This window comes from Acomys russatus, chromosome 4 (genome assembly GCF_903995435.1).
Source record: "Acomys russatus chromosome 4, mAcoRus1.1, whole genome shotgun sequence".
NCBI classification, from domain to species: domain Eukaryota; kingdom Metazoa; phylum Chordata; class Mammalia; order Rodentia; family Muridae; genus Acomys; species Acomys russatus.
Window position 1 is genome coordinate 9,877,781 of NC_067140.1, and position 25,962 is coordinate 9,903,742.

The 25,962-nt window shown below is 45.7% G+C and overlaps 1 non-coding gene across 1 annotated transcript; it reads right to left on the bottom strand.

Moving 5' to 3' along the window:
- Positions 1-6,017: 6,017 nt before the first annotated feature.
- LOC127188696 (small nucleolar RNA SNORA48) lies at positions 6,018-6,163 on the bottom strand. The gene has a single exon (XR_007830555.1). It is a non-coding gene; the product is annotated as a small nucleolar RNA SNORA48 (small nucleolar RNA).
- Positions 6,164-25,962: the final 19,799 nt, after the last annotated feature.

Below are 25,962 nucleotides of genomic sequence, written 5' to 3' on the forward strand. Positions count from 1 at the left end.
TTTGGGGGCAGCCAGGCCTGCTTCATTTCCCATAGCCTCCACACACATGGGTCTAAGTGAGCCCAGGCAGTCCCTTTGCTCCTCTGACTGGCTGACTCCTACCCTAGAAATGAGATGCTAAAGACTTCTCTATGTGCCAGCCCCTTTCCCTCTCCCCACAGACAGCATCATGGCCATTAGCTGAGCCTGTGCCACTGGAACAAATACCCAAGACCCGATATGTGTAGAGTATGCTTATTTTCCCACAGTCCTGACAATGGGAAAAATCAAAGCTCAAGGCTCGAGTGAGGTCACGGCTCTCTGATTCCAAGATGGCACCAGGTTTGCTGTTGCTCAGCCTCAGTCGCTATGAGAGAAACGCAAGTTAAAGCACTAAGGAGTCCAGCAGGCAAAGGCGCCTGCCGCTGAGGCTGATGACCTGCACTTTATCCCTAGAACCCACACAGTGGAAGGAGATAGCAGGCTCCCAAATGTCCTCTGACCTACATGCACACAGCATAGCACAGACATACACACATGATGAGGCAGACAGGCAGACAGACAGACAGACAGACAGACAGACAGACGGACAGATGGATGAACAGATGATGTAGATTCCACCTTACCCCAGTCTGACAGTCATTATAAAAGCAAAGATAGCGCGTGCTGTTGAGAATTAAAGGAAATTCCTGTAGGATGGCTGATGGGAATGAGAGCCGGTTTAGCCACTATGGAGATCAGGATGGATATATATATTAAAAAAAATAAATAAATATATATATATAAAGTAGATCTACCTTGTGACCACATGCACTTCTCCTGGGTATCTCTCTGATAGACTGAGTCAACATACTTGTACGTCAGCGCTTACAGCAGCATTCACCATCTGCAGCTAAGTTACAGAGTACTTTTTTTGTTACTATCTTGCTTTTCCTTTCCTTTCCTTCATTTATTTATTTATTTACTTACTTACTTACTTACTTAACTATTTAACCCTGGATGGCTTAAAACTTGCCATGTAGACCAGGCTGGCCCTGAACGCACAGAGATCTGCCTGCCTTTACCTCCCAAGTGATGAAATTAAAGAAATATGTCACCATGCCCAGCCACAAGGGAATTTTATTCAGCCATAAACAAGAATAACATTATGTCGCTCGCAAGAAATGGATGCAATGGGAATAATTATATTAAGCAAGTTAAGTCAGTCTTAAGCAAATCTCTCATTTGTAGTTCCTAGGTAGATACATGGAATTGTGTGTATGTGGTATGAAAGCAGAAGGCAAGCTGTCTAAGAGAACAAAGGAGACTAACGGGAGGGAGAAATATAGAGGAAGACGGGGTAGGCAGGCAAGGGGCAGGTACAGGGCAGGAGGATATACCCAAAGTGCTTTACATGCGTGTATGAAAATGCCCTCGCATGTCGGGTCTTATGGTGCACACCTTTAATCCCAGCACTTTAGAGGTACAGGTAGGTGGATCTCTGTGAGTTTGAGGCCATCCTGGGTCTACGTAATGAGTTCGAAACACAAGAGAAAAGAAAAAGAAAAAAGGAAAGGAAAGGAAAACATTCTGTCTCCCCACCCCCACCCCTACTTCCTTACCCCCACCCCCACCCCTACCTCCCCATCCTAACCCCTACCTCCCCACCCCCACCCCTGCAGGAGCACATCCAGTATGCTGTACAATGAATACACACAAAGGAAAACATCTAAAGTCTCAGGGAATGAACAAGGGAGAAGGTCATCTACAGGATATTGCCCCTGTAAGTTAACAACACTTGAAAATGTGTTAAATAGCTAGATCCCAGCCTGTGTTCTTATCACAAGAGAGGGAAAAATTAACCTTCAGGACACTTAGTGTCACCTCTTAGAAATTTTGTGTGTCATCAACGTACAAGATGTTTTGGGAGAGAAGCATGTTTTTAGCTACACATTTAGCCAAATGACTTCACTAAAAATAAGTGCCGGGGCTGGAGAGATGGCTCAGAGGTTAAGAGCACTGACTGTCCTTCCAGAGGTCCTGAGTTCAATTCCCAGCAACCACATGGTAGCTCATGCCCATCTATAACGAGATCTAGCATCCTCTCCTGGCCCGCAGGTGTATATGCACGTAGAGCACTGAGTACATAATAATAAATAAATCTTTAAAAAAATAAAATAAAATAAAAATAAGTGCCCCCAGACAAACTAGTGTTTAACATTCACGCTGTGCAGACAGACAGGTTTCTTCTGACTCCTTCTCAATTGTCATCCTTACAACACTCTCTGAGCAGGCTAGGACCTCTAACCATAGTGATGGAGAATGTGAAAAAATTCTCACTTTTCAGACTTAAACTCCTAGGCTCCCATACCTAGGCCTTTCTTGGATTTCTGAGATGTTTTGGAATTTGCATGTGAAATAAAAAGCTTCCTACATAATTGAAATTATGGCCAATTGACCGTGAAATAGAACTGTCCGTGACCAATGAGGTGTTTGTGGGGGGGTGGGCTGCTGGGCTAAGAAACGGGGCCTCCAGAGCCCCAGGGCTAGTTCTCTGGCTTTGAGAGAGAGACCCACCTAGAATCCTTTGCGCTGGCTCCAGCCATCCTAGCAACCTTACCCCCTCTCCCCACCCCTATCCTTCTCCCTAGCAAGAAGCACTCGCTGTACATGTGGAAGAAAGCATTCCGCTGTAATCTTTCTCTTGGCTGCAAGTGCTTGCAGCTAAACATCAAGTGGAAATAGTCTTTCTCTGGCCTTGGCTTTGTAAGCCAAGGTGTTGCTGAGACAGACTAGACCATGGGATGCCCGGAGGGAGGGGGTAGAAGATAATAGCAGAAAAGATAATGTGCCCCCAGCTGCACATTTAAATTGGGGAAATTCAGTGGAGAATCATCAAAGACATTGAAAGAGGAGCTGTTCATAAAAAGTGTTTTCTAATCACCTTACAAAGAAGAGAACAGCAGGGACAGAAAAATCCAACCGATGAGCATAGTCTAGACAATGCACGTGTTGACACAGGCAGGTCTAAATATAAGGGAAAAGATGGTAGGAGGCGCTGTCTGTGGTTGACTGGGATGCAGAAAGGGGAAGAAGAGATGCTATATGGTAGCTAATAGCACAGCTCTCTTGAGAAAGCACTTGTATCCCCATCCTATTGGAGGGAAAACTGAGGCTCAAAGAGATTTTATTCACAATAATGAATGGCACAGGCTGCTGTCACTTGCCGTCTGTTCTTACTTCCTTACTAAATCTCTTTGCTGAAATGAACCTTGATTGCTTGCTCACATTTAAAAATTAAATTTAAAAAAGCTGCCTGCATTTCTATACTAATAAATAGAAAATAAGATACTACAGGAAGGGGAATAGCAAAACTTCCCTCCCAACAGGCCTCACGCAGGGCATCACACCCAGTTCTGCACCCAGTAATTAAGGGAGCCTTAGGCCGTCTGATGAAATGTGTGGGGGGGGAGCATGTTGTGGGGAGACTGAACTATGTAAGAAAATGAGTATTCTGGGAAACGCACTCCAGATTGAAACATCACAGGATGGCATGTTCAAGAATCCTGGGTTCGATGGAGCAACATGCAGACAAAGACCACTGTGGGTCAACAGAAGCCAGAGGCAGAAGCTGGTAGAGTTACTCAAAGGCAGGAGGAAACTAGTTAGAACACACGACCACTTTGCGGAAGGTCACCCTGGATTTGGGTCTAAAAATGTTGCTTTCTATTAGTTGTGTGTTTCCTTCCTGTGTATTTCAGTACATATTTTGGTAATTTTCTGGGTCAAGACTTTCTGTTCTGTTGCTACTACAATAAAGTGTCTTTGCTGTCATATTTTGTAGCTGGTCGTTGAAAATTCCCATGAGATTCTTTGTACATTTTTTCCCCATAGTCAGGCACTTGAATGAACCACCTCCCCCAACTCTCAGTAAGTTCATCAGCTCTCTGAAGTTTTCTAGGATGATGCGTGCATCCTCTGCAAATAACGGCAGCTTTCTCTTTTGATACCCAACACCTTGATTTTTTTTTTTTTTTCCTCATTGCATTCATTAGACCTTCTAGAACGGCGGTTCTCAGCCAGGGCTGGGTTTACAGCATGAAGCACTTCTAGCAATGTCTGGAGACATTTCTGATGATCACAACAGGTCTGGTCCTGGCGTCACCTAGTAGACAGATAGGTGTTCTTATATCGCTATTTTTTAAACTTTGTGAGTTCCACATCATGCACCTCAGTCCCACTCTCCTCCCTGTCCCCTCAAATGCGCTCTTTGCTCTTGCAACCACCCCCAAAATAAAACACACACACACACCCCAAAAGGCAAAGCATAGAAAAACATCTCATTGTGGAAGCTGTAGTGTGTCACAGTGTGTCCCACAGTCTACCCCTCTATCCACACATCTTCACCCGCGAATGTTCATTGCAATGAGTCATTGGTCTAATTCAAGGTCTCTGGCTTCTGTGACACCATCAATATTGGCTCCTCACCGGAACTCCTCCCAGTTATGCTGTTGATTCCATGCTTTAGATCGGTAGGAATGGCCCTTTCATACATCCCGACAGTTCACAGATGGTATAGATTTTGAGGTGGGCCATCTCAGCGCCCTGGATCTGGACCTGGGTGGTATCTGAGCTGGTCAGTGCACTGGCTCTCCCTTATCTGCACTACCAATGTGAACTCTCAAGCACAGCTCCTGCTAGGCCACCCAATGTTGCCATCAGCAGGAGGCACAGTCAGCTCTGCTGCTCTCATGTCCTTAAGGCCAGCTTACCTGCACCCGTGCCTCCAAAGCCAGCTCCACTGCAGAGGCCCACTTTCCAAAGCGCTGCAGCCTGCAAGGGGCTGGGATAGCTTTCTCTGGCTCACCGTGTCTTTGCCTTCAGGGTCAGCATCACTGTCCTATCCAGGTGAGATGCAGGGCCTGCTCTCCTGAGTGCTACAGCCAGTGAAGGGGCAGAGCAAGTTCTCTTGCTCTCATGTCATCAGGGACAACTCTCCCAACTGCCACAGGGAGCAAGAGGGGAGAGGGGAAGAGCATCTCTCCTGCACCCATGCCACTTCACAGCAGACAAGTGGTGGGGCCAGCTGTCCTTTCCTCACACCCTTGGGGCCGGCTCGCCTGCACCCACAACACCAGGGTCAGCTCTGCTGTGCTGACCAGGTGAGGCACAGGATCTGCTCTCCTGAGTGTGGTGAGAGGCAGGGATAGCTCTCCTGCACTCATGACCTTGTAGGCAGCTTTCCTGACTACCAGAATTAGTTCTCCCATACTCACAGCCTTGAAGCTGGCTCACTCACACCCTACCACCAGGACCAGCTCCACTGTGCTACCTGTACAAAGTTGAGGGGCCACTCTCCAGAGTATTGTCACTGGTGAGAGGTGGGGTCAGCTCTCCAGAGCACCCAGTCAAGTGAGGGGCAGGGCCAGTTTTGCACAGCCCCTGAACATCCATGTAGTTCTCCTAGACAATCCCATTTTCTCTAGTGGTAGTATGAGCCTTGGATATCGACACTGACCCCTGCTGCTGTGTAGTCACGAACCCCCACATATGACTCCCACCATGGCCCTAGGTGGTCCTGCTGGCCGCTCAAACAGGCTACTCCTCTCTACCCTTAAGTCTCAAGCTCCATCTCCCTTCATAATGCTCAAGCTGCTGCACTTCTCTTTCTCTCCCATCTGTCTACCACATACTTGCATATTGTGGTGGCTCCCACTGCAGCCTGGCCCCTGAGTGACATGCTCCATCAGCGCTGCTCGGCATAGCAGCAAGCAGTTGTCTACGGCCCACCTGTGCTGTGCACTGTGCCATGCACTGCACCGGAGGGCAGGTCTGTGGGTGCCATGGAGGTCCGCAGGTCTGTCTGTCTTCCTCCTCCCTCACTGCTCTGCATGGTGGTAGGCAGGGCTCTGTGTGTCTACAACCCGCCTGTTCCATGGAGTGGAGGGGGAGGTCTATGGGTATTTTCCCCACCTGTGCCTCATGCATGGTGGAATGCAGGTCTCTGTCTGTCTTCCTCCTTTTGAGATGCACTACCTGGATTGGATTGGATTTGATTTTTCTGCATTCTAGGCATGAAAGAGCTTTGGCCATCAAGCCAGGCATCAAGCTAGGATGAACAAAGAATTGTCATCTGTTTTGCCCCTGAGTGATATAACACCACCACCACCACCACCAAGGTGTCTCTTTGCCCAGTGTGGGGGCTGGGGGGAGGGGAGCTTATCTTACTATTGATGCCAATGAAAACGCCTTTTGTAGTTCACTATTATGTGTGAATTGACTGTTAGTTCAAGGTAGACTTTTTGAGGAATAGAGAATATTTAATTCGAGATTAACTAAGACTTTTTAAGACTCAGAAACAGAGTCTTGTCAAGTTCTTCCACAGTCTCCACCCTAGTGACAGCATTGCTTTTGGCATTTTCCCTCCTCATCTTGTCCTTACATCATAACAGTTGTGTTTATGCTGTTCTTACATCATGGCAATTGACTTCTTGATTCCGCTGACTTTACCTTACAAAGCTATTGACCATTGTTAAGTAAGCACATCCCCGCTGCTTCCTCTGCTGCAGCTCACTATAAGGAATTGCTCATGTGAGAAGCATCTTGATTACAAATCAATGCCAGCAATTTGGAGAGGCCACCCTTGTGACTTTGAGCAGAGACTCGTATAGGAAGCCACCATTTGTTTCCTCCGAGTTACCCAGGATGAACGTAGAGAGCGTGTGCCCCACCACCCTCCACTGCTCTGAAAAAATGACTTCTACCTCCTGGAGACCGTGCAGAGTTCTAAGGAACCCAGAGAGATGGTCAATATTCGGGCAAATCACCTCAAATACACAGTCCAAGGCCCATGGCACCTTAATAGACAGAAACTTCCCTTTCCTACACACAGACCTTACTACAAAGCTGTCCCTATGATTTCAACATGATCATGTGCTGACAGGACATTATTCTCTGAATATTAGACTTGTTAGATTTTTTTTTTAAAAATCATTACTACATTCAAAAATAAATCTGACCTCACGTTTTCTGTCATTTAATTTTATTTTCAGTTTAAGCTCTTAATCAGTATCATGAGATGAAAATGTGATTAGAAATCAGAAAAGATATACCCATAAAGCCACTTGGGTGTGGTTATTGACTCATCATCCCTAAAATACTAGTTCTTTAGGGCTGACACTCCTTTCCACACCTAAAGAATTTAGCCATATTTTGACCATCTTATTAATTATGCATAAGATATTATTGACATGTCTGGAACTCTTCTTGGCTTTAGTTGTCAACTTTACTGCTTTCCTAATCAGTTTTTCCTTTTTGTTTCAAAGGAATAGTATTTGTCATCTATTCTCAAAACTAAGTATTTACCCATCATTTCTAAAGTAAGGTACTTGTTTGACTTTTGTGTTGATGTTTTAACAGTTGATTTACTTAAGAAAAGGTGTTTTCCTTTGATTACTGTTCCAGCCATGTTCCATAAGTTGATAAACATTCTCATTTTGAACTGTCTTGTTTGCTAATTTAGATTCTCCTTAACCCAAAAGTACTGGTTTCCCTTCCACTAATTAAATATTTCCCCTTCAGTTTCCAGACAGTTCCTTACTTTTATTATCTATTGTATTCATAGAATTTGACATGAAACTTTCATTTGAGTTTCTTTATGGCCAATAAAAGAAAAACTTTTTAAAAGAACAAGTCTTACTAGGTAGTCCAGGCTGACCTGGCACTCAGTATGTAGACCAGGTTAGATCACTTGTCCCTGCCTCCTGAGTGCTGGGATTAAAGATGTGTGCCAGTATGCACAACTACATTAGAATAATTTGCTTTACTAGTTCCTCTTTGTACAAGATTTTCTGATTGGTACAGGAAAAATTAGAATATATGTTTAATATCTAGGTTTTTTTTTTCTACCATCTATTTTGTGTATGTTTCATGTGGTTTTTTGTTTTGGTTTGTTTTGGTTTGGTTTTTTAAGACCGGGTTTCTCTGTGTAGCCTTGGCTGTCCTAGAATTGCTTTGTAGACCAGGTTGGCCTTGAACTCAGAGCAATCCGCTTGCCTCTGCCTCCCGAGTGCTGGGATTAAAGGTGTGTGCCACCACGCCTGGCTATTCCATGTGTCATGTATAGTACCATTGAAGATGTTATTATTAATTATATTCACATTTTTGGAAAAATTACTTGAAAATTTTTAAACTTAAAGGGCATAGGAGAAAGAATATAAAAGATCCATCTGAGAATAGCAGAAGCTCAGTATTTGAGTACAGTAATGTACTGAAACAGTATGCTCAAAATGTCCCACAAGCATTTGTCACATGTTTAAGTTTGTGGGCAGTGTCACTATGGGTAGTAATCAATTTCTTAAGAGGTGGGACCTTATGGAATTTCAAGCATAGCAGTAAGGAAGGAAGTTGGGATGCATAGGGGCTGTGAGTCTGATAAATGCTCACCCAAAGCAGTGAGTCTGGGCCCAGCGGGTCATCTGGTCTGTGGGGAGCATGAGCCCTAGGTAAGAAGAGTGGAAACTTCAAGTGGGGAGATAGGAGGACTAGTGAACAATGAATGGGGGGATTCCTTCATGAGACACACACCCCATCTTTTATCAATTACTAAGTACACAAATATTTGGCTTACATGCATTTTTAAAAGTAAACCAAAGGAAGTAGAAAGGGGTGGGGTTGCAGGTCTCAAGGAGTGTTTCATGACCCTAATACTGAAAGTGGAAAAGGCTGGAAATTTTATCAGAATCTTGGGGTCCAAGGAAGCCTTCAAAGTGATACAAAACTTTTTAAATGTATGTTTTATTTATTATCATTTATTCACATTACATCCCATTTATCTTCCCATTCCCACCCTCTCTCCCTCTTCTGCCTATTTCCCTCCCCTAGCCCTCCTACCCCCAATTGTCTGGCGACAGCCTATCAGGTCTTATCAGGATAGCCTGTATCCCCTTCCTCTGTGTGCCAGCTGGGCCATCTTGCCAAGGGACAGTGACCAAATCATGGGCACCAGAGTGCGTGTCAGAGGTTCAGCAGCAGTCCCCCGTCCCCACCCCCCATGTGGAGAATTGGCAGTCTGTCAGTCACATTTGAACAGGGGTCTTGGTTCTCTGCATGCGTTGTCCTTGGTTGGTGCATCTGTTTGTGCAGGTCCCCCTGTGTCCAGATCCACAGGCCTTGATGGTCTCCCAGTGGATCTCCTGTCCCTCTGGACCTACCATCCGACCCCCACACTCTTCACTACAAAATATAAAAAGAAAAAGTTTGTAATGTTCAACTCCTGGTAATCTCTATGAGTTTTTATTTGTATATTCTAAGTAAACTCCTCTGTTTCTCGGTCCCCTCACTTGCTAACAGTGTTTATAAATTTGAATAGTAATGTTATCTAACACAGTTAAGATTTGCAACTATTGCCTAGGCACAGTGGCCCACACCTGTAATCCCAGCACTCAGTGAGGCAGAGGCAAGTGGATTTCTGTGAGTTCAACGCCAGCCTGGTCTATAAAGTCCAGGACATAAAGAAAAGAAAAGAAAAGATTTATGACTATAGATTTTTCACATTATCAAACTAAATCAGCTTTTTGAGATCTTTTTGAAATGCCTTCTATGCTGAGTCTACCATATCTATCTGGAACATATTGATTTCGGTTTTAAATCTTGAAGGAAGTTCATAGGTGGTTTCTGTCTGATTGCGTGTTTGAATCTAATCTGGAAGTCTTTATACTTTTGTTAAAGTTTATTCCACTTAAAGCCCCAGAGTTGTCCATTTGACTACAGTTCCGTTTTATACTGTTCTTTGTGGGGGAGGGCTTGTTGTTAGTTTTATTTTCATCAACACTATGCTTTTTTCTTTAGTTCTTAAGAAAATATTTGAAACACAAAAACACAAGGAATAGTATCTGAGATATCTGCAGGGATTGTCCTCTTTGCTTCGTTTCTCCTCAAGCTGAGTGAAGAGCTCTCTTTCTCATGTCCTCTAGGAAGCTGTTTTCCTTTGTGGAAACGGTACTTGAACCTGTCTGCTCATCAGCATAATGAGTTAAATCGTTTCAGTTAACGCCTCTAATAGGAACACAAAAACAGGTTTCCATACACAATCCTCAATCCCTTTCTTTCAAGATTTTACTAATTAGATTTTTTAAGCCCAGATTACCATTCAACGTTCTTTCTTTTTTCTTTTTTCTTTTTTTTTTTAAGATTTATTTTATGTATATGACTACTCTATCTTTGTGTACACCTGCAGGCCAGAAGAGGGCATCAGATCCCAGTATAGGTGGTTGTGTCCCACCATGTGGTTGCTGGGAATTGAACTCAGGACCTCTGGAAGAGCAGTCAGTGCTCTTAACCGCTGAGCCATCTCTCCAGCCCCCGTCCAACTTTCTGTTTGCTTATTTTTCGCTTGTCTTGTGTCAGAACCTCTGACAGGTCATTGCATTGAAATGTGACCATATTTATGATTGCTAGAATAACCGGTTCCCTATTTCCCTGATTTTCAATTTCCCTCATTTTGTTCCTTCTTTCTTCCTGTGCAGCTCAGGCTGACTTCTAACTGATAACTTTCTTGCCTCAGCCTCCCTCAGCCTCCCTCGGCCTCCCTCGGCCTTCCTCATGCTGGGATTACAAGTATGTGCCCACACGTCTAAGCTCATGGTTAAATGATTTTAATGTCCCCAACTCTAATTTATATCTTGGTCTACTCATGTCCTCAGAGTTGGCAATGAGCACCTTTACCTGCTGAGCCATCTCACCAGCCCTTATTCCTCTCTCTAACCACAGTATCCACTCGCAGTTAACTTTTCATCCCTCCCCCCGCCTCCCCTTCCAAGTGTCTAGGAAGCATGATTCTCTCTGTGTCTTCAAGAGAGAATTTGTCTTTCTGTGTCTGGCTCACTTCACTTAACGTCTTCCAGAATCATCCACCTTTCTACAAATGACAGGATTTTTTTTTTAAAGGAAAGGGTGTCCGCTGGGCCTGATGACACACAACTATAATCGCAGCACTCGGGAGGCAGAGGCAGGGAGATCCCTGCAAATTCGAGGCCAGCTGGGTCTACAGAGTGATTTCGTGAGCAACTAGAGCTACATAGTGAGGTCTTGTCTCAAGAAGAAGGTAAGAGAGGGAGGAGAGAGAGAGAGAGAGAGAGAGAGAGAGAGAGAGAGAGAGAGAGAGAGAGAGAGAGAACAGGGTGTCATGTAGCCTAGGCTAGCTTCAGTCTTAGCACGTGGCTGAAGATGATCTTGAACTTGACCTACGGCCTCCTAAGTGCTGAGATTACAGGTGTGCATAACCATGCCCCATTTTATGCACTGTTGAGAACAGGGATGTCACATATGCCAGACAAGCACTCTGCCAGTTAAGCCACGGCCCCAGCCATGATAGCATCGTTTTATGAATCTGAGGAACGCTTCTCCCAGCAACGTCTTTTTAAAGAGCAGCAGTGGTTGTGTCTGAGCCCGTGCCTTGCTCTCTGTGCACTTACTCCTGTACTTTTCTCCTCCTGTGTTTTTCTAGAGTTTTCCAAGTCTAATGTTTGCCTCGTCTGTCATTAGTTCAAATAAGCAAATGCATAATGAAAATAATTTCAAGATATTTATTTTTTTAACTATTTTATTTTTCGTTTATTATTCTGCTGGTTTGGGTGTTAGAAATGGAAGTCAGAGCCGTATTAGACTAAGCATATACTTTCACACTGCACTACACCCTCCCAGCAGTTCATTTACATAAATATATTATATATACATATATATACATATGTTTACACACACACACACACATACACACACGGTTTGGCAATTTTGTCTTGTTTTCTTTGATTGGTTTTGGTTGTGTGTATGTGTGGGGCAGAAGGTTTCGATGAGCACCGTGTAATTGCAGTACCTGTAGAGGCCAGAAAGAGGCATCAGATCCCCTGAACCTGGAGCTACAGGCAGTTGTGAGCCACCAGATGGGGATGCCAGGAACTAAACCCAGGTCTTAAGCACTGAGCTCTTAACCACTCCAGCCTTGTGTTGGATTTTTAATTAAATAATAATAATAATAATAATAATAATAATAATAATAATAATAATAACAACAACAACAACTACTACTAATATCTGTTCAAAGTAAGCTTCATCCCAGGTCATCTGCTAAGAGCTTCACAGGTTTTATTTCGTTTGTGGTGTGACCTCCGTTGAACCGACATAAGGATTGAGGCATAAGAGAGCTTTGACGGGCTGAAGAGATGGCTCAGCCATTAAAAGCTAGGCTCACAACCAAAAATATAAGAGAGCTTTGACTCTGTTTCCCACCTTGTTAGTGCTGTTCTGTGCTGCTTCTAATGTTTGTTTGAGACATGGTCTAACTGTGTAGCTATGGCAGGCTTCTAATGTTGATTTTAATATTGCTTTTTGTGGTTCATGTTTAAATTTTTTTTGTTGCTCTTTTTAAATTTTCTGACCTTTCCCAACTGTCCCCTTCATGTCATATGTTAGTGTTTCTCTCCTCCTGTATCATGTCTTGTTTTGTGAATGGCAAATTTCCCTGGGTTTTGCTGAAGGGGTAAGCCTGAGGTTCTTAAATGTTTTTCAAGTTACTATTACCTGTTTCAAATTCAGTTCTCCTACAGTGTGAGAACTGTGGTCCCTGTTTTATGATGTACAGTTTTTTTTAGAGGCCTAGGTACTCCCCTTTTTCCATGTTTACCTATGTATCTTCAAGGAAGGAGTGAAGAAAGGAGGGAGTGGGAAAGGCTGGGATTAAGATTACTTTTCTAGTAAACAAAGCAGGATTTTCTTCGGCTGCTCTTTGCTGCCCACCTAGCTCCTATTTTGAACCCCTAACTTCTGCCACAAAGCTGATCAGCAGGACACATCGAATCCTCTTTCCAGCTCTCCAGCATGTTTTCTATCTACTCTGCATCTGGTGGTGGCTCATGAGAAATGAAGCCACCTAATTACAGTCCCGAAACAACACCACTTTCCCAAAGAATCCATGTGCACGGTCAGCGCATGCTCCAGCCCCTGAGCCCCAACGTGTGTCCCAGGATCCAGCACTTCCCAAAACCATCATAGCTGCATCCCGGGTGTGCACCTCCTGCTTCCTGTGTGCTCTCAGTCAGTGGCACTGCCAAGCCACAGCCACACTGGCAAAAGAACGTTTCTGGGGTGGCCAGAGAGTCTAGGATGCCAGCCTCCTCGGAGTGGTGTACTTCCCTGAACAGGCGTGAGAAGGCTCCGTCCACTCTGGCAAAGGCTTCATTTGGAGGGATAGATCAGAGAAGTGTGGGGTGGTAGATGCTGCCTCTGGTCATTGCCTCTCTCCATTCCTGGCCCCACTATCTACATCAAGATTTCTCCCAGAGTTTGGTATAGGAAATCTCATGCATACCTATGATCAACATTCTAGGCTTCTTGTGCCGTTAAACGCGGAGATATTTGTGTGTTTCCCCTTTAAGTGGAAAGGTGGAGAAGATGAGAACAGAGAGACCAACTTAAATGGACACACAGGGAAGCAAGGTCACAAACAGGTCAGGTAGTCCTCTGCCTCAGTCTCCCCAGACCTGTGGCTTTTGTCTTATAACCAAGTCAAACCTGACAGAGCTGGCTGCCTCTTATTCCTACTGAACATACGTGCTAGAGTCAGCAACAGAATGCAATGGTTGCAAATGTAGATGAGAGGCTGCTGGGTGCCTGGGTTCAAGTCCTAGGTGCACCACTTCCTAAGTGGGTGACACTGGGCAAGTTACTGAGCTCCTCTGTGTTTCGGTTTGTCTGTCTGTAGGACGGAGACAGTGCAAGAACATCACTTACAAGGTGATTTTAATGAGTAAATGCTATAATATTTGAGAAGTGCTTACCATCACCCTTAGCATACAATGTTACTTATTGATGGATGGACTGATAGTAATTACTGTGGCCAGTGGCCAGTGCTCATAGCCCACAAGTTTCTCTGGGCATGCGTAGTCCGCCCTAACAGGCTGGATCACTGACTGCTTTTGCTAGGATTTGTGCTCAGCTCATGCTACTTCGGGCTTCTCTTGACTCCTGGCCAGGCTCTAGTTCAAGGTTTGAGTGGCGTCCCTTATCTGTGGGACTCCAGGACCCTTCATGAGCCTATCCGTGAAATAACAACACAAAGCAAGCACCCAAAGGCTTCCTATACACCAGCCTGCAGTCATTTGCCTGTACTAACACTGGCCCTCACAATGGTACAACAAGTCTCCTGCTGTCAGCACCCGCCCTGCACAGGCAAACCCACTAACCTCGCTAGTCTCAACAATTGAGCCACAGGGCTAGGATTCCAATGCCCAAATCCCGAGAGACAAGTGCACATTCCCACTTTGAACAGATGAGACACTGGGAATTCAGAGAGGCCCTTACTCTGTGAAGTAAGTTCTAGGACAAGCCCAACTGGCCCAGAACAGCACAGATGTTGCAACTCTGTGCTGAAGGTTTACAGAGTGAAAAGCTTTGCCTGGATCGATGGTACTCAGCTACTGTGATGGTCAAGAAGACTCCTCCCCAACCAAGAAGATGCAGGGCGGCTCTGGAGGTGTGCTAGGTCATCACAGATGACAGGGATCTGTTACCGGCATCTGGTGCACAGAGAGCCGGGATTCTGCTACCCCTCCTACAAGATGGATCTTCCACAGTAAAGAATTACCCAGCCCTGTGTGCCGGTGGGGTTAAGTTGAAAGATGTAAGGCTTCTAAGTCAAGCAGGGCTATTTGTCTTCTTCTTGGGTCTTTGACAAGACCCAGCCAGTCACAAAGCCTCAGGATTCTGCCTCGCCCACTGACTTCTGCAAATAGGGCTCTCTCTGTGCCTTTCACCCCTAAGTCAGTCATGCCGCCGTTCCATATTCTGTGGCAACCCCAGACCTTCTCCTGAAGGCAAGAAACTGTGGGTTTTGGAAATGGAGTGATGATTCTGTCCCTTGGAAAAGTTGAGCTGAGTGAAAAATCTCAGTCCGCAGAGCTGACCCAGGATGAAGCATCAGAGGCCAGCAGAGAGAGGGGACTCTCTCAGATCCTTCAGCTCAGCTTGTGATTTGCATTTAAATGGCAAGACAAGGAGCTTGCTGGGGTGGAGAGGTGGGGGCCAGCGGCGGTAGGGGGGGGTCCCCGGCTTGTCCTCTGTGCAGAGGGAAGTTGTCGCCTCTCTGAAGTGGTTGCGTTAATGTCATGTCATTACACCATATTGCTGCACAGGTTAATATAATTGGGTGTCTATGTGTGAGCAATGATCCGTGCCGTGTTACTGCTCTGAAACAAATGACATTTAACCAGCCAGTCTGTAAGGCTCCTTGTTATCTACATGGTGAGCAATTGGAACGGAGAAGGAGTCCTCTCGGTGAGCAACTGATGAATTAGTTGTTGGGTTTCCTCGACAGCCTGGATTTATAAGGGTGCAATTCTAACATAATTTATTAGATCCATAAACAGACAGATCCCATGTTCTCACCGAGATTACTTCCTGTCACCTTCAGATATCTTGGCTATGACAGCCCTGTTATAATTTAATTTTATTATTCTGATAAGGTGTTGTTTCCAAGGGCTTGGTGTTTGTTTATTTATTTGTCTCCCTTCCCCCTCCAAGACGTCTTCACATTTAACAGTGAAGGAAGCAGGGACTCCTGTGCCAGCTGGTATCTGGTAGCTAGCTGGCCAGGTGGCTTTTCTGAGCTGTCACTGTTGACCTTATTAAGGGCAGGAACAAAACTGGAAGAGGCATCAGTGTGTGGCTCCTGGCCTGAGTGTGGCAAGAACGGAATTCAAGCAAGGGAGTAGAGTGGAGTGGAATGAAATGGGGGCTTGGTGGGGATCTTCTTCACAGACACCGCAGACAACAGCCAGCCTCTCCACCTCATGGCATATCTTGCAGGTTATCTGTCCCACTGCAGACTCCCTACCAGCCCCTGCCATGTGAAGGTGCACTCCAGGTCCACCCACCATGCTTTTTATTCCCATGGGGACCTAAGAGGAACACACGGTTATGGTTGTGTTCCATCTGGCAATGGCACAGAAAGGGCGGCAAAATGGAATGCTTAGAGTAACTTCCTCCCCAACCTACTACTGCCTGTAAGAAGGAGGTTTTCCTCTGGCTTAGGCTTTCTCAGCTGGGCACAGAGCTCTACCATCATGTCTGTTAGGCAGCTCTTGGTATAACCAGTGATCCTTCACTGACATATGTCAGCCAACTGGCCCTTGGCCTTTTGGGAGGAGTTTGAGAGTCAGTGTAGACCCATTCCTTTTTTACATGACCAGAAGACTTAGTTGAGAGTAGCCCCATAAGAATCTCCTAGCTGGACTAGTTAGAGGACCCTGTAGAGCTCTGTGCCCAACAGAGAGAGCCTAAGACAGTGGGAAACTCCCAGGTAAAGGCAAGTAGATCAGGATGCAGTCCCTTTGGGTGACTGTGACTCTAGGCATTCTATTCCCCCCGCCCCTTTCTGTGCCACTGGCAGATGGAGCACAGCCATAATTGTATTTTCCCTCTTAGATCCCCATGAAAATAAAATGAGGCCATGAACACACAAAGATGCTTTGTAAGCTAAAGGAGTCAGCAAATAAAGGGTGCATTGATTAGTATTAGCATCAGAGATACATTTTTGTAGAGAATGGATATATATTTTTATTTTATAATAATGTAGATAATAGCTTTAAATTTTAAGTACTTACATATAACATTCTTAATTTTCCCTGTTTCTGGGCTAAAAAAATGGCTCAAAGGGTAAAGTGCTTGCTGTGAAAGTGCGAGGACCTGAGTTCAGATGCCCAGCACCCACATAAAAGCCATGCTATGCACAGCGGCAAACATCTGAAAGCCCAGTGCTAAGGGGTGGAAACAGGAAGCTGTCAGGGGTTTGCTGCCCAGTCAGCCTGGGCAGAGTCACTGGTATGCTATAGGTTGAATTAGAGACTTGATCTCAAAACATAATAACTACATGGAATGTGACAGAGAAAGACAACCACATTGGCCATACACCACACACACACACACACACACACACACACACACACACCACGCACGCATGCACACGCACGTCCTTCTCCATTTAATGGAGGAAGAAACTGAGGTTTCTTGTGGTTACTCAGAGTTGTTCAACCAGTTACAGAATTCTAACAACTAAGGAACCCCACATCTATGGTGTTTCACTGCTTTGAAAAATCCAAACTCACTCTGTCAGTCCACTGCTCTAGGGTGACTGGCCACAGCATGCTGAGGACAGAAACACCTGAGACAGAGTCAAAGTCTGCAGGACATTTAGCTCTATTTGCATCCAGGGCCTACCTCCACCCCCAAAGCCAGAGGCAGTCTTCGGAGCCATTCACAAAGCCCTCTGTGCCTCAGGAAAGCCATTGGTGGCACCTCTGAGTGGCAGTTCCATAACTGGCTTGAACCTCACCCTCTGAGCTGCAGCTAGAAGCAGCTCAGCCAAGCACATCATTGACTCCTGGAGTCCAGGACCCCGAGAGATGCACATGGGCCTGGAGGTCACATAGTCTAGCCCTTTATTTTACAGATGAGGAGGTTACATTCCAGAGAGGGCCAGGAGTTCCTCTGAGGTCATACAATGGGGCCAGGGGGTAAGATCGGGGCTGGAACTAGGTCTCCTGGTCCAGAAAACTTTCTGACACTGGGCACCCCATCTTGTTGGATGCTTTTATTTATTTATTTATTTATTTATTTATTTATTTATTTATTTATTTAAGATCCAATAAAAACATGAGAACCATCAAAACACCAAGTGTGCAATCCATGTCTCTGCAATGATCTGTGAAGTTTCTATGACACATCAAACGCCTCCCCGAAGACACATACCCTGTCACCCCCCCCCCATCACCTCAGCCCTGAAACTCTCACCTCAACCCAGTGTAAATTCTATTGCAGTGCCCTCTCCAGCCACAGCCTAGCCTTGCTATTGAGATTCAATGCCAGAGATGTGTTGCTTTTCTGAATCCCATTCTCTCCTTACAATTTCTTTCCAAGCCATTCTGCCAAAGGCCACGGTCATGAATGTTTTCCAGTCTCACCTGATCCCCGAGTCCCTCTCCCAAGGACCTTGACCCCATTATTTAAAGGGCGCAGGATGGGAAGATAAGAAAATCTTTCAGAACTAAGACAATATCCCCATCAACTTCCATTCCTAAGAGAAGCCTATTAGTCTAGATTGATTCTAAAATGTTCCCTACAGCACATTTTGAACACTAGGTCTCCAGATGGTGACATTGTTTCAGAAGGCTGGGGACATTTCGGCTTCTGGGACCTGTCTTGCTAAAACAGTTTGGCTAGAACTAGGACTTTTAAAAGTATGCCCTGGGGTTGGAGACAGCACATATCCATCCACTCTTCCAGGGGACCTGGATTCAGTTCCCAGCACCCACATGGCAGCTCACAGCTGTCTGTGGCTCCAGTTCCAGGGAATCTGGTGCCCTCACACAGGCATGAATGCAGGCAAAACACTAATACGCATAAAAGTAGGTTAACTTTTTTTAAAAAAAAATTATGCCTGTGCCTCATTCCATCTTTACATCAAAGCAAGACATGAATGAGGTCTTTGAGTGCATAACATGCAGCAGGGTGACCCAGAGACAATGACTATAAAATCACTGGCTTCAAGCAACTTAAAATCTGGAAACTGCATTACTTAGCTCATGCCAAACCCCCAATAGGCTCTCTCAAACCAGGAGTGAGAGTGAGGCTTAGACCCCATCCCTGTTATATCCCAAGTACCCAGTAGTGGGGAGAAATCCTATCTACTGAGAATATAATTTGTAACCTCCCCACAAACACACAGAAGAGAAACACTGGGCCATTCTGATCCTAATCATTGATAATTTATATCCGTGCTACAAGCTGCACCCCACACATCCCAGAAAGGTAGCTTTCCATTCACACTGCCCCACTAGCTCAAAAGAGGTCTCTTGCTGGCCTCAGCAGAATGTGCAGTGGAGGCTGAAGATAACTTGGGTTTAGCTGGCTGCTTCCAAGGTTTCTTCCCAGCCTGTGGGGCTCCTGCCTAGAACCCGGAAGTTAGTCAGAACTGAGATGGGAAATGGCTGCTTTTCTCAAGTCCATAGCAAAAATACCTGGAAGAACAATTTATAAGAAGAAAGGATTAGTTGGATCCACAGTTTGGGGGCAGATTTCAGCCCACCATGACCTGGTAATGGGAGAGACTCTGAGAAAGCAGGCTGGAAGCCGAGACAAGTATAGCTTCATACATCCATCCCTAGGGGCTGAAGAGATGGCTCCGAGAATAAGATTACTTCCTGCTCTCCCCGAGGACCACTAGCTATCCCAGCACCCACATCAGGTGGCCCACAACTACCCATAACTCCAGCTCCAGACAGATCTGAGAAAGATCCAGAGGGCTCCAGAAGGTTCTGATAGCTCTGGCCTCTTTGGATAGCTATGCTCTTGTGCACAGTCCCAAACATTAAGACAAATAAAAACAGATTTTTTAGAAAACTAGACAGATCCCACCTCATGGCCCCAAACAGCCTTTTTCTGATCAAAAGCACAGGACTATAGGGAACAGCTCGGGGTCAGACCCTAGCAGGAAGGCACAGAGCAGTCGGTGTAGGGATATACCAGCAAGCTCAGCACTCAGGGTCAGGAGTTCAAGACCAGCCTTGGCCACATTAGACCTGTCTAAAAACCAAACAAAGCAGCATCTGCAGCCAGCCATGACCTTTAGAAAGAGCTGTCCTGGGTCCCTGAGGACATACTTTCACTCACATTCTGATCAGGAGAAGAAGAGATGGCCCATGGCTCCAAGACCTGGCAGTCCTCTGAAGTAAAGGCTTCTGGGAAAATTTTTCCACTGGGGACACAGACACAATTTTACTTGAAGATGCTGTCTCAAGCTATGCCCTCTAGAATATTACTGTTCAAGAGAAACAGGATGGGGCTAGAGAGATGGCTCAGCAGTTAAGAGCGCTGGCTGCTCTTACAGAGAACAGGGCTTCTGATCCCAGCACCCACTCGGGGGCTCTCAACCACCTGTAACTCCAGTTCCAGGAGATCCAGTACTTTATTCTGGCCTCTGTGGACACCATATACGTATATGAATGCAGGCAAACACTCATGCAGATATAATAAAAATAAGTACATCGTTTTTAATATATAAGTGAACATGAAAAAATTAGAAAGAAAAAGATGGGATGTAAGCTAGGGAGCTGGACAAGACCATTTGCTTTCCAAACCTGGGGCTGATTACAGATTGTGTATGGCTGCACATGCTTTTAATCCCACCTTTAGTGACAGGTGGGAGCTGAGGCAGGCAGATTCCAAGACAGTGAACTCCTAATTCAGTAAGAGACCCTGTGTTGAGACAATAAAAGAGAAAGCAATAGGGAAAGACAGCTGAAGGCCTCCTCTGGCCTCTGAATGCACATACATAGGAACACATACCTGCACACATACCTGCACAATGTGTGTGTGTGTGTGTGTGTGTGTGTGCGCGCGCGCGCGCGGACAAGCAATGGGATGCAAGCCCTGTGTATCAATTTAAGTTTTCTAGTAACCACATTTTAAAAGATGTATTTATTCATTATGTATACAGCGTACACCTGCATGCCAGAAGAGGGTACCAGATCACATTACAGATGGCTGTGAGCCACCACGTGGTTGCTGGGAACTGAACTCAGGACCTCTAAAAGAGCAAACAGTGCTCTTAACCTCTGAGCCATCTCTCCAGGCCCAGTAACCACATTTTTTTAAAAAAGGCAAAAGGAAACAAATAAAATTAGCTTGATAAATACATTTTTAGTTGGAGCTAACCTCATTGTAAAACCTTCACACTTGCTCTGTACCTCTGGCTCGTGTCTACAGTATTGGAGCACATGGTTCTAGAATGCCAAGTCAGCCTTCAGTTTGACAATCCCGCCTGACAAGTGGTGTATCTGAAGGCGGCATCAAAGGGGAAATGAAGACATACAAGGTCAGGTGCAGGGCAGATGGATTTCATAAGCCAGAGGGTGTTCGCTTGGCTCCACAACTCCCCACCAACAAAACAAGGCTTGGGGTGTAAGGTTCCGGTAGAACATCCCCCAGCTGGGAGGACCCCAGAGCTGCTGGTTTCATGGCTGCCCTCCGGAAATGCTGTGCTTAGAGCCTGGAAAAACGAAACAGTTTGAACTGAATCCAGATTTTCAGATGCCTGGTCCCCGCACCCCATCTGCCAAGCACCAGGAGCAAGGCAGATGCTGGAAACACATCTGTCAACCTGTTCCGAGGCTTTCTGGCGCTCCCCCGCCTCCCTGCCTCGTGGAGCCTCTGCCCCCACCTTAGAAGAAGAGTGTACACTCTGGGCTTACAATTCCTGGTGCCCACTGGAGGGCATCCTGGTGCATCCCTACAGGTCGTCGCAGCAGACGGTAGACTCCTGTCCTGGGGAAATGATTACTCTGTCCCCTCTGCTTCGCGGTGTTCCCCCCCCCCCCCCGCCCCATCCCCCAGCCCTCTGCAAAGCACTCTTCTGCAGTAGGAGGATAGATCGCAGCAGTGACCTGCTCTCTCTGAGGATGCTCAGACTACAGTCAAGCAAAGTTCTGTGTCATGTGGCAAACTTGATTCTGCCCCTTTTGCTCTTCTGCAGCATACATCTTGAGGACATACAGGGACTAGGTGCTGTTCCCGACAAGCAGCGCTTAACCAGCTCCTGGGTAGAGTCAGATGGAGAGCTGATGGGGAGAAGACGGGCGCTGTTAGCACAGAGAGAGTGAGGCTGGCCTCCACATGGAAGTCCACTACCAATTCTCCTGGCTTCGAAGGGCCCCCATCACTGAGGGTTCAATAAGATGTTCAGTGTATACAGCACACATGAATTAAGGAAGTTGTACATATATAGGTGGGGTTTTTTAATATGCCCAAATAACTACATGGAGTCACAAAGCTCATGGTATCTTATTCTCATATTTCTTAGAGACATCTCCTCGGTCGGACCACGGACCATTACTGTAGAGACTGCGTAGTAGATGCAGTCAATGAAACAGGCAGGCAAAGGACTCATGGAGTTAGGAGGGGTGGGAGTCAGAGCAGATAAGGAGGAAGTCATGGGCTGTCTCTGTCCATCTGCCTAGCTGCTCCCTGCAGTATCTCTGGCACTGTGGGCTGGACAAGGTATCAGGGGACTTGGGCTGGAAAAGCCTTTTGCAAATCCTCCATTTTCCCTCTTAAGCCATCAAAGAGTTTAGACATCAGCGAAACACGGACACCATATGTGGAAATATTCGCTCTGATATTGATGTTTTCCTTGTAAAAGCACATTGTTTTATGTGTGGGTGGAGAAACTCCCTGTAAACTGTTAAATATGATGCAAATGCTAATTTCTCTGCAATGCCCTGGAAAGGAACTCTCCGGGAAGTGCATCTCAAGGAAAGCCATAAAAGAAAATGGTAAAAAATAAATTAGAGAGAAATGCGGATGGCAGCATACGGTGTGTGTTTTGCCAACACACAGCCATGTGTCCCTTCTCCAAACCCTAGCCCCAACAGGAGGGGATCTGCATAACTGCATGACAGCTGCCACCACTTCCCAGCGGCCACCCGGCTTTGACAATTTGCAGGAAGCAGTATGCTAGAGTTTGCTTAAACACACACACACACACACACACACACACACACACACACACACGCACGCACACTTTTTTTTTTTTTTTTTTTTTTTTGTAATCACCAAGCATTTTTCCTCCTTTTTGTACTTTGGAATTCATCTTGAAAAGATGTAAATGGCATGGTAGGGGTGTACCTTAAAAACCTATCCTTAGGCTGGTGGCCTCAGCCAGTGAAGTACTTGCCTTGCAAGTGTAAGGACCTGAGTTCAAGCCCCAGAACTCACACAGGAAAATTCCAGCATGGTGGCAGGCACTTAGTAAGTCTAATAGTGGAGACGTAGGGGGAGAAAGGCAGATCCCTGGGATCCTTGGGCCAGTCATCCTAGCCTTCAACCAAGAAAAGACCCTGTCAATAAAACAAAGTGCATAGTCCCTGAGCAATGACAGCAGGAGTTGTCCTAGGTCCCCTGGCTTCCACATGCACGTACACACACACACACACACACACACACACACACCAGAAGTACAAGCACACACAAACACACAATCACACATATGCACACATGCATACGTATAACACACACATACATGTGCACTCCAAAAATTATTCTATATTGTTTACTGTTCAGGCAGATTCACAGTAACACAAACTTTCTCTACAAACCTCAGCTGCATTTTGGCCATGTTTTTAAAAAAAAATAAAGAGCATTGGATAGCACCTGGCAACCCAAGCCTCTTTCTCTGTCAGTAGCTTTATCTGCCCTGGCACTTCATTAACCAATCTCAGCTTCAGATTTTAACCACAGCTCGGATTCCATCACACACAAAAGAATTCAAATCCCAGGGTCATGAGGCTATTTGTGGAATGAATATTCCTACATTCTTTGCAAATGCATGATGTATGAACTGTATATATTTCTTTGATAAATTGTTTTTAAATATTTCCTCCTTTTTATTAATTGAAGAGGAGCCTCATGTATCAATGCCATTTCCCCCTGTTTTTCACATAAATTATTTTCTTGCAATGTTCGTTTGTATTATTATTGCCGATATTAAGGCAGAGACTATTTTTGCCTTGTAAACAAGATTTTGCTTACAGCTAAATGAAAAGAAGTGAAGTTAATCACATTGAAATAATAGGTTTAAAAAGGTAATTCAGTGGTATCGGAATGAAGTTTAATCTTCGGCAATAGAAGCTGTGCTGAGAGAAATGGCAGAAAAGCTTGTTCCGTAATTAAATGGTATTTATCATTGGCAGGTCAGCCCTGTTGGGTGAGAGGCTCAGGACTCCCCACAGCAGAAGGAATTCAGGCCAGCAAAAGTGGCCTAGAGCAGAACAGGAGTGAGTGGAAGGAAGAAGTGAGTACAGAGACCCCCTCCTAGGACCAGGCTGCCTGACCCTATACGCATGCATCTCAACATGTACATGCCCCTAGCCCTTGATAGGTAGAAGCAAAGGTTTTCCTTGGCTCCATAGCAAGTGTGAGACCTGCCTGGGCTGCGTGTGAATTGGAAGAGAGAAAGGAAAGAAATAGAAGGAAGAATTATGAGAGAGGGAGGGAGGAAAAGAGGGGGAGCAGGGAAATAGAATGTATCTTTTGGTCAGCAAGATGGTCTAATGAGTATGTGGGGGGGGGGGGCTCTTGTGCATAGGCCTAAAGACCTGAACTTGAGTCCTGGCAGGAAAGAAGCAACTCCCAAGTGTCATCCTCTGACCTTCACACATATATCATGGTTTTACACACACACACACACACACACACACACACACACACACACACACGTTTAAATGCAGGGAGACTTGGACTCACACACTGTAGTGGTAGCTTCTCTCTTTCCATTTGAGAAACGGGAAGAATGCGCCCTCTCTTAGAATTGGTATGGTCGCCGGTGACATGGGATGTAGCATGCCACAGACCAGGCCTAGCATCATGGCAGCACTCGGTTCTAGTTCTAGTCGTAATTGCTCTGGTGACCTTTCTGAGCTCGGGCAGGCTGGTGCAGGGGGAGAATCTCTAACACCAACGAGCACACGGGCCTTCTGCCACTGACGGCCTTCGGGCAGCCTTCTGCAGATACAGCTCACCCATCTGCTCGGCATCAAGTGTCTTGGAAGCTGAGGGCACTGGCCTCACCTCAGACAGCCCAAAAAGGCGATTTGAAGAAGATTCACAATAGCAAATGTGGTCAAGTCCAGGAGCAAAGCAAGTCACTCGACCAAGCCCCATCCTAGACTGCCATCTTCCGATTCCTGGTGTCCTTGTGGAGCTGGGACCATCAGTGGCCAGCATACCAGTCAGCTAGGCTAAGACCAGAAAGGCCATGCATGCCTCCAATTTGCACCTTGGATGTGCTACTTAGGTTAAAAGAGAACAATTTTTTCATTAAGGAGCATAGGAATGTGGGAAGACATGCCAGTGCCTGCGGGAGATAAGATAAAGTTAGATAGCTCAAGGAGTCTCCAAGTTGACAGAGCCCAAGCCTTCTCCTTCATCCTGTACCTCCCTGCTACCTGTTGGTCCTTTTCTAGAGACCACTGGTCCCTTGAGTCACCTGATAACTCTTTGAAGGGATCCACAATGACCCCGCCCTGACAAATGAACAGCAATGGTACCCAGAAAAAGATGGACTGCATTGGAGAAGGACCCTCTTGTATTTGACTCCGGCAATGTCCGGCCATTTGCTAGCAGACACTTCAAGCATCCCCAAGGTCCCTCCATTGAATTCTAACTCAGTCGAGCCTGTTTCACATGTACAGGCTCGGGGATTGACATGCTACCAGAAGACTCGCCAGAATCAGCATAGTCCTCCCCTGGCCCAGGTACTAAAACACATGAGGGCATCATCAGCAACACAGGGACAGCTAGGCCTGGCACTGTGCCAGCTTTCAGCTCCAGGAAGCTCAAATTGGAGCCTCTTATTAGCTTTCTCCTTTTATGAGTGTTCCGGAGCAAAGCGTCTGCAGCCAAAGTTATTGAATTTTCACTAAAATCTAAATACATGCATGACCCTTTTGTACTTTCATGTTTAAAAAAGGTAAAGGCTTCCAACTGGCATCCCCTGTATCTTTCCATATCTCTGTTATGAGTTAAATAAATACCCCACTGAGAGCTCCACTTTAAAGAACTGTCTCCTTGGCATGCAGATGTGGGCTATCTCCCAATAGCACCAATGCCTTACATTTTATTATATATGCATATATATATAGTGGGGGAAGGGAAGAAGAAATTAAAATCCAAATAGTACCCAGGAAATAAGTGTTTGCATGGGTGAATGTTTGATTTCATTTTTCTCCCAGCATGCCCTTTTCTTTCATCCTATAATGGCTCTCCTCAGCTAATCTGTCCTCAAACGCTGCAGGTAGAGATATGCATTGATACAGGCTGGCATGCTACTCGGTTTTTACCGACCACTGAAAGCACATAAATAGTAAATTTCACTTGATGGCTACTTATGAATGCAGTTTC